At 44.7% G+C, this 7,941-nt stretch overlaps 1 long non-coding RNA gene across 2 annotated transcripts; it reads left to right on the top strand.

Annotated features, from left to right (window-relative positions):
* Nucleotides 1-617: 617 nt before the first annotated feature.
* On the top strand, nt 618-6,363 carry LOC122468586. 2 transcript variants are annotated; one of them, XR_006293280.1, is made up of 3 exons: nt 618-3,608; nt 3,913-3,975; nt 6,177-6,363. It is a non-coding gene; the product is annotated as an uncharacterized LOC122468586 (long non-coding RNA). The 2 variants fall into 2 exon arrangements; XR_006293281.1 differs by lacking the exon at nt 3,913-3,975.
* The last annotated feature ends 1,578 nt before the right edge of the window (nt 6,364-7,941 follow it).

Genomic DNA, 7,941 nt, shown 5'->3' with positions numbered 1-7,941 from the left:
TTTGCCACACCAGTGGGTGGAGGCCAGGGAAGCTGCTGGACACTCTGTAAAACCGGGACATCCCCCACCACAACGAACTACCCAGCCCAAAAGGTCAATAGAGCTGGGGTGGAGAAACCCTGCTCTGCGTGGCATCACTACAGGAATCCATCCTTTGGGGAAATCCATATCTGAGATGCCCATGATATGCCCTGGTTTCTCTCCACCCACAGACAGGCACACACACGAGGCCCCCCTACCCACTCTGGAGGGCAGGTAGGCCTGGAACCGGGCACCAAGCATACAAGCGTATGCCCACCACTACGTATCACAGCAAATTTTATTAAAAGAGAAGATAAACAGCAACATGTTTTGTAATAGGCAACAACAGGCATTAAAGTCCGCTGGCTTCACACCCCTGTGTCCCTGCTGCACCCACACCCTGTACTGTCACTGCCCACAGTGATGGTTCTGCACTGTCACAGGCATGGAACAAGCACCTCTACCACCATTACCTCCCACGCCAGACACCAGGACTCCACTCATTCGATTTCCAGCAGGCAAATCTGATGTCTTTTGCAAACCAAGTGCCTCAAAGCAGGGTTGGGCTGGGGGATTGGGGAGGAGGGGGGCGTTGCTTCTCTCAGAGGAGCCAATTCACTTTCTTTCTGAGCTACTCACTTTGCAGAGAGGGCAGCTGTGCTCTCTCACCCTGATCCTGGTACATCTCATACCTCTCAGTAAGTATAGGCATCTGTGTCCCCAACGCACTGCTCCAACCTGCTCAGAACAAGCACCCCACTTTCTCCCAACTCATCTCATTTATTCAGTTCACCGAGGCTCTCAAGAGCATCTCCCCTAACATGTCAGGGGACATGGGTCCCCTACATGTCTCAAAGTGTCCTTTAAAGGGCATGGCAGGAACAGACAGGTGAAAGCTCAGAATCTTCACTCTCTCTGAGCAAGGCACTGCCAGCTTTCTTTCCTCACTTGAAACAACCCTATTTGTTATTTTGAGCCATGACTGGGATGACACTTATGACATATAGCAAAGCAGGAATTATCTTTGGGAGCAGAAAGACGAAGACATACTGTGAGTCTGATAAGATAAAAGCGGCCACAGATAAAAGCATTTATAAAGGAAAATGATGGCTATCTGCCAAACAGGAGCAAGGAAACTCACCCACCAAACACAAAGAAATGAAAAGAAGTCAAGCCAAATTCTGTAACGGGCATCCTTCCCTGCAAGACAACTCAGCAATAGGAGAGAACATGGAAGGGGATGTTGGGTGATGGGGTCTGGGGACACTGTGTGACCTTGGACAGCAGCTTCCTGTGGAGAGAAAGGAAGGGAAGTCACTGGTGTACCTGTCAGCGTCATGGTGATGTTTAAGTGAGCGGATACAGGTCACAATGCTGGGCGTGCTGGGAAGCATCAGATATGTAAGGCATGGGTTCTCAGATGGTCACATATGGAAGTTGCTTAGGAGAGCTGCTAAAAGTACAGATTCTGGACCCAAACTCCAGAGATGCTGATTTAGGAGGTTTGGGCTGGGGCCCGGGAATCTGGATTTTGGACAAGTGCTACAGATGATTCTGAAACAGGAAGCTTCTAACAACCCTATGAGGTAGATACTGTTACGATCTCCATTTTACACGTGAGGAAACTGAGGCAAAGCTAGTTTGTGGTAGAGCCAGCTCCCAAGAGATCTTGGACTCAAGAAATGAGAAAAGAGGTTGTCCAGATCTGGGCTGGGACTCCCGTCCCTGCCCCCTCCTCTAAGCAGCCAACAGAGTGGCAGCCCATTCCCAGAAAGATCAGAAATGCTGTTTCTCTGAATCTTTTGAGCTTCGAGCAAGCAAATATGCCTAAGACAGGTGTAAGCAGACACTCATGAATGATAGAGACAAAGGATGAGGGAAGGAGGGAACGGCCACATTAAAAATTATAACCTACATCAAGTTTGTGCTTCTCTGGATCACTCTGAATATTCACTGGGATAAAATATGCTCTAAAATATGTCAATGCCAAGGTGATTAAAACGCCATTCTGTACCCATCAGTGTACAGAGAAGAGAGGGAACAGCAACCAGGATGTCAAGTTTTCAGAAAACAATACAAAATGAGTAAGTAGAGTTACAAAACCCAGAATCAGCAAATGTTAGAGCTGCATGTACCTCTGGGAGTTATCTTGATTCTCCCCTTTATTTGACTGATAAGAAAACTGAGATTTGGTGAGGGCAGGTGCTGTGGCTGGGCGTCAGAGGGCAGCCCCAAAGCCGGGATTCTGACCCCTACTCTGGTTCTCATTTTGCTCTATATGCTGCCCTTGTGAAACTTGAAAGGAACCGAAGTCCTTAATGTAGCACTCCTTCCAAACTCCTTGAATGGCTCCAAAGCCAGGGTTGGTGCGGCAGCACCGGAAGGACCGAAGGGAGGTGAGAAGAGGCAGCCAGCCACAGACTCAGTAAATAAGAGTCTCGGACATAATCACTGTGCAGAGAAGTCCCAGCTCTCCAGCTCCCTCAGAGAGTCAGAAACAGAGAGGACAGGTGACTGAATGGAAGGGACCCTGAAGAAGGCTCCCTAGGATGGGTCAGGGGGTGTGGGCATGTCAGCTGGCCTCTCACTGCCTTCCTGCCTTGGGTACCCAGGGACGCTACCAGAAAATAACTTCTCTGAGGCACAAGCTGCAGTGGCCGGAAGTAGAGGTGGAATTTCAGGCAGGATTCAGTTGTGATTTTTCCTCCAGCTCAAAACCTTCACAGGGGCCCTTGGCCAAGCATCCCAGATCCACCATGGTCTGCCTGTACCCCGCCCATCAATTTTATTTTCTAACACTGCCCTGATGTCAGCACCCATCCTATACTTTGGATTATTCTGCCCAACGGATAGATACCCTGGGAAAAGTGCCAGTGACAGCTCGAGAGGCCAGCCCAGACATAGTCCTTGGCAGTGGAGGAGGAAGAATTTCCAGGCTATAGGGAGCAGTCCTGCGGGGGAAGACAGGCCTGAGCAAGGAAGCATACACCAGGACTTCCAAATCCCATCAGCAGGCTCACCTCTACACATGACATCACCATGATAGTGACATCAACAATGGAGAGGCATGGCCCAGCCCCCAGCTCTGAGCTGGCTCCTCTAGTGACCAGAGTAGTCAAGGCCAGCTGGAGAGCAAGCATTGCCCTGAGCTGTGGCAAGAGCAGTGTCTGGCCGTAGAGGACAAGATGGAAGGACCAGAATTTCTGGTTTCCTTTCCACAAAGAGATTGGAACCAAGATTACTATCATAGAATGAGTAAACCCTGAGCCTTATCACAAGAATGAGGGATGCTGGGAGCAAAAACAGACATAATCTCAATAGTGGAAGATAAAAGAAATGTGAGCTTATCTTCTACTCAAACCGGTAATGCAGCGGTGACCCTGCCATTGAAGTTATAGCCACCCACTGGTTCTGGCTTTAACTTTGCTTAAACCAACTTGCAATAAACTGGAGATCATCAATGTATTTACCAGGAAAATCATCCACTGGGTAACCTACTATGCATCAGGCTTACAAAATTGTCTTTATTTCCTGAACAGAACAGGATGTGTGAAGATACAAAAAGAATGATCGCCCTGCCATTTCCAGTAAGTCCTGCAGAGCCTTTCAAAGTTCCTCGTTTTTTCCTATTTGTCTTGGTAATGAATTCTCTGAGTCTTTGACCTGGCAGTTCAGCTATCTTTCCTCATCTCTGATAAAAGCCTAACTGTGGGGAAAGATAATATTTTCTTAATCAAGTGAGTATCAGTGAGATCTATGCAGCAGCTTCTAACATTTTTTAAATGACTTGACTCTACAGAAGCTTCTCTTAGGAGAAAGCCTTCGGGTATGATATGAATGTGAAGGAATATTCTAGATTTATTCAACTCATAATCGTTTTTAAACTTTTAGGGTTGGCTGCAGGAACTGTGGAACTTTCTAGCTTTTTCCACTCAGACAATGGAAAGGAGAGATGTGAGCAATTATTTAGAAGATTTGAAAGATTCAACTGCTAATCAGGATCTTCAGGCATAAATGCTTAGGGTTTTGAAAGACCTAGGCTAGAATGTTTTCTGAGTAGCTTTACCTCCCTCTGCTACAGTTTCCAAGCCTATGAAAAAGAGTTTATTATAGTACCTCCCTCAGAGAGAGATAGGAAGATTATATAAAATAATAACTGTAAAACATTTAACACAGTTTGGCTCAGTAAATGTTTGGTTTTATTGCCAAAGGATTACAGTGCCCCCCTCACAGCCCCCTTAGCTGTATTTTGCTCTCCTCAGTTTTAGTTACCCTTGGTCAACCTTTCCGTGGAAGCAGATGATTCTCCTAAAATATTGTTATAAGGTCAGTAGTAGTCTAATGCTACGTGGCAATGCCTATGTCATTTACCTCACTTTGCATCATCATGTAGGCATTTTATCATCTCATATCATCACTAGAAGGATGAGTGCGCTATAATAAGATATTTTGAGAGAAAGACACCACATTCACGTAACTTCTATTACGTATATTGTTATAATTGTTCTATTTTATTATTACTGTTAGTTTCTTACTGTGCCTAATTTATAAGTTAAACTTTATCATAGGTATGTACATATAGGGGGAGACATCGTGTATATGGGGTTCAGTACTATCTGTAGTTTCAGACATCCACTGGGGATCTTGGAACATACCCCCCGTGGATAAGGGGGGACCTCTGTAATTTCCACATCCAGTTGATTTTGCCTTTGTGGACATGGCCTATAAACATTCTGAATGTCACAGGGACTGTTCTAACAGTGAACAAATAGTCTCTCTAAGTAAAATGTAGTTAATGCAATCTGTTTGACTTTACTACTTGGAAAAAAATTGGCGAAAGCTTTACCATATTTGTTTCCTAGGGCTGGTACCACGATGCACCGCAAAGTGGGTGGCTTAAAACACACACACACATACACACACACACACACACACACACACAAAACAAAACAAAACAGAAACTCATTCTCTCATAACAGTAAGGTCCAGAAGTCCAAAATCAAGGTATCATCAGCAGAGTAGATTCCTTGTGGAGCTTCCGAGAGACAATGGATTCCAAATGTCTCCCTGCTTCTGGCAGCTTCAGGCAATCCTGGCATTCCTTGGCCTGTGTCTGTCTTCCAGTCTCTGCTGCCATCTTTATATGGCTTTTCTCTCTGTGCTTCAAATTTCCCTCTTCTTTTTCTTACAAGGACACCAGTCACTAGATTTTCCTAAATCTAGGATGATCTCATCTTAAGATCTTTAACTTAACATATCTGCCAAGACCCCATGTCCAAATAACTTCACATTCATAGGGAGTGGGGGTTAGGATTCAGGCATATCTTTTGGGGAGACACTATTCAACCCACTACAATTTTAAGTTCTTCAAACAAAAGCTTTTCCACTACCTTGTTGCAGGAATGAAATGACTTCAGAGCAAATATTGCCCATTTTCTATACATCTTTGGAAACTCATACAAAACATTTAAGACATGTGGATTACATGGGAAGTTTAAGTTTCTTTTAAATCTGGAGTCATGTTAAGTCTTTTTTTGTTTGTTTGTTAAGGCTTTTAAAAAATTTTTTTTTATTTTTTATTTTAGAGAAGGAGAGTACACAGGCGGGGGGAGAGGGGCAGAGGGAGAGAGAGAGAGAATCATAAGCACGATCCATGCTCAGCTCAGAACTTGATGCAGGGCTTGATTCCATGACCCCGGGATCATGATGTGAGCTGAAATCAAGAGTCAGATGCTCAACTGACTGAGCCACCCAGACACCCCCTAAATATATATATATGTGTGTGTATATATACACACACATATATATATTTAAGGAGTCATGTTAAGTCTTGATAGGAGATGGTGGCAAACTCAATTTCAAATTTCTAAGTTTCAGTTAATGATGCTGCCATAGGCAGATTAAGTCTCCCTGCCCCACCAAATTCCCATGCCCTAATCTCTGGAAACTGAATATGTCGCCTTATGTGAGAAAGAGGGTTACAGTTGCAGAGGGAATTGCTAATCTGCTAACTTCCAAATAGGAAAATTATTCTGGATTATCCAGGTGGGCTCAATGTAATCACAAGAGTCCTTGAGGGTAGAAGAGGGAGACAGAAGAGGAGGTGTTCATGATGCCATGTGGAAAAGCTTGACATGTTGTTACTGACTTTGAAGGTGGAGGAAGGGTCCACAATCCAAAGAATGCAGGCAGCTTCAAGAAGTTATAATAAGGCAAGAAAACACCATCTTTCATTCAAAACTCCCAGAAGGAAATGCAGCCCAGCCAACATCTCAGCCTAGTAAGACTCATGTTGGACTTCTACTCTCCAGAATGATAATAAATTGTTTTTGAGCCACTAAATTTGTGGTAATTTGTCATGTAGCAATAAGAAATAAGATACACTTTAAACAAATACAGTTGTCTTTCCTACTAAACCTCACTAAAAGGATGGGAGAAGCAGGCATGAACTCACAAGAACTAAGTACAGAGAAGAGGAGAAAAGTACAGAAAAAGTTTTTTTGAAGCTAGAAAACAAATGCACAGGTGGTACCTCACCTAACTGGCCTGAGAAAGCTGAATCAGAAGCCAGTGTTGTGAAGACAAGAAGCAGCCCAATATATTGTGCAGAACCCTCCAAAGGCCCCAGAAGTGGTGGCGCCAGGTATATCTAGAAGTAGGGGGTGAAGCAGAAGTTAAAAACAAAAGGATTGGGGGGGGGGCCCTAGGTGGCTCAGTCAGTTGAGTGTCTGACTCTTGTTTTCAGCTCAGGTCGTGATCTCACGGTTCATGGGTTCGAGACCCGCATTGGGCTCTGTGCTAATAGTGTGGAGCCTGCTTGGGATTCTCTCTCTCTCCCCCTCTTTCTCTGCCCCTCCCCCACTTTCTCTCTCTCTCTAAAAAGAAATAAACTTTAAAAGAAACAATCCTTTACCAGAAGGATTGGTAAAAGTCTTTTCAAGGAGCAGTCAGAGCCCCAGATCTCATTTCCCTCCCTTACCAGCCTTGCAACTTCTCCTCTCCAGCCCCAGCAGAAGACTGTAGCCTCTGTCCCCATAGAGGGAATAACACACAATCTCTAGAATGATACACACGGCATCAAGCAAATGTTCATTGAATTAAATTGAGTTTAATTGAAAATGAATTAAATTGGATAGTACTAGTGATATAAAATGTATGTCACATATCATTTATCCATTCAATAGTCAACATACAAAAATTAATAACTAAGACACTACCTTCCCACAAAGAGTTCTGGTGTGGAACCTAGACAATTATGTGGGCTATTACAATAGAGTGTGGTGAGGGCGATGCCAGAGGTGAACCAGTGGCACTCTCGAAGTACTGAGGAACAGGGCCCCTCTCATAGTGGGTGGGACAGACCTGCATTCCCAGATACCGAGATGCCTGAGCTTGATCACTAATCAACCTTTTTTATTGACCAATAGCACCGTGTACCAAAAACAAAGTTCTGCCATGGGAAAATCATGATGTGAAGTAATTAGGGTTATTTTGTGGTATTCTGAGGGCCTAGCCAATAGTATCACCATAAAGCCATGGATCTCAATGTCTGATGCAATGAAGGGTCCCCTGCGTACAGAACAGAGTAACAAGTATTTTATTTAGCTACATCATTTCTACCCTCAGAATACTCCTGCCAGACAGGAATTGCAATTTTTTTTTCAACGTTTATTTATTTTGGGGACAGAGAGAGACAGAGCATGAACGGGGGAGGGGCAGAGAGAGAGGGAGACACAGAATCGGAAACAGGCTCCAGGCTCCGAGCCATCAGCCCAGAGCCTGACGCGGGGCTCGAACTCACGGACCGCGAGATCGTGACCTGGCTAAAGTCGGACGCTTAACTGACTGCGCCACCCAGGCGCCCCAGGAATTGCAATTCTTTATTTAGCAGGTTAGGAAAGCCGAGACTCAGAAAGTTTA

Source organism: Prionailurus bengalensis, chromosome B3 (genome assembly GCF_016509475.1).
Source record: "Prionailurus bengalensis isolate Pbe53 chromosome B3, Fcat_Pben_1.1_paternal_pri, whole genome shotgun sequence".
In the NCBI taxonomy this organism is placed as follows: Eukaryota; Metazoa; Chordata; class Mammalia; order Carnivora; family Felidae; genus Prionailurus; species Prionailurus bengalensis.
This window is presented reverse-complemented; position numbering and strand designations above follow the sequence as displayed.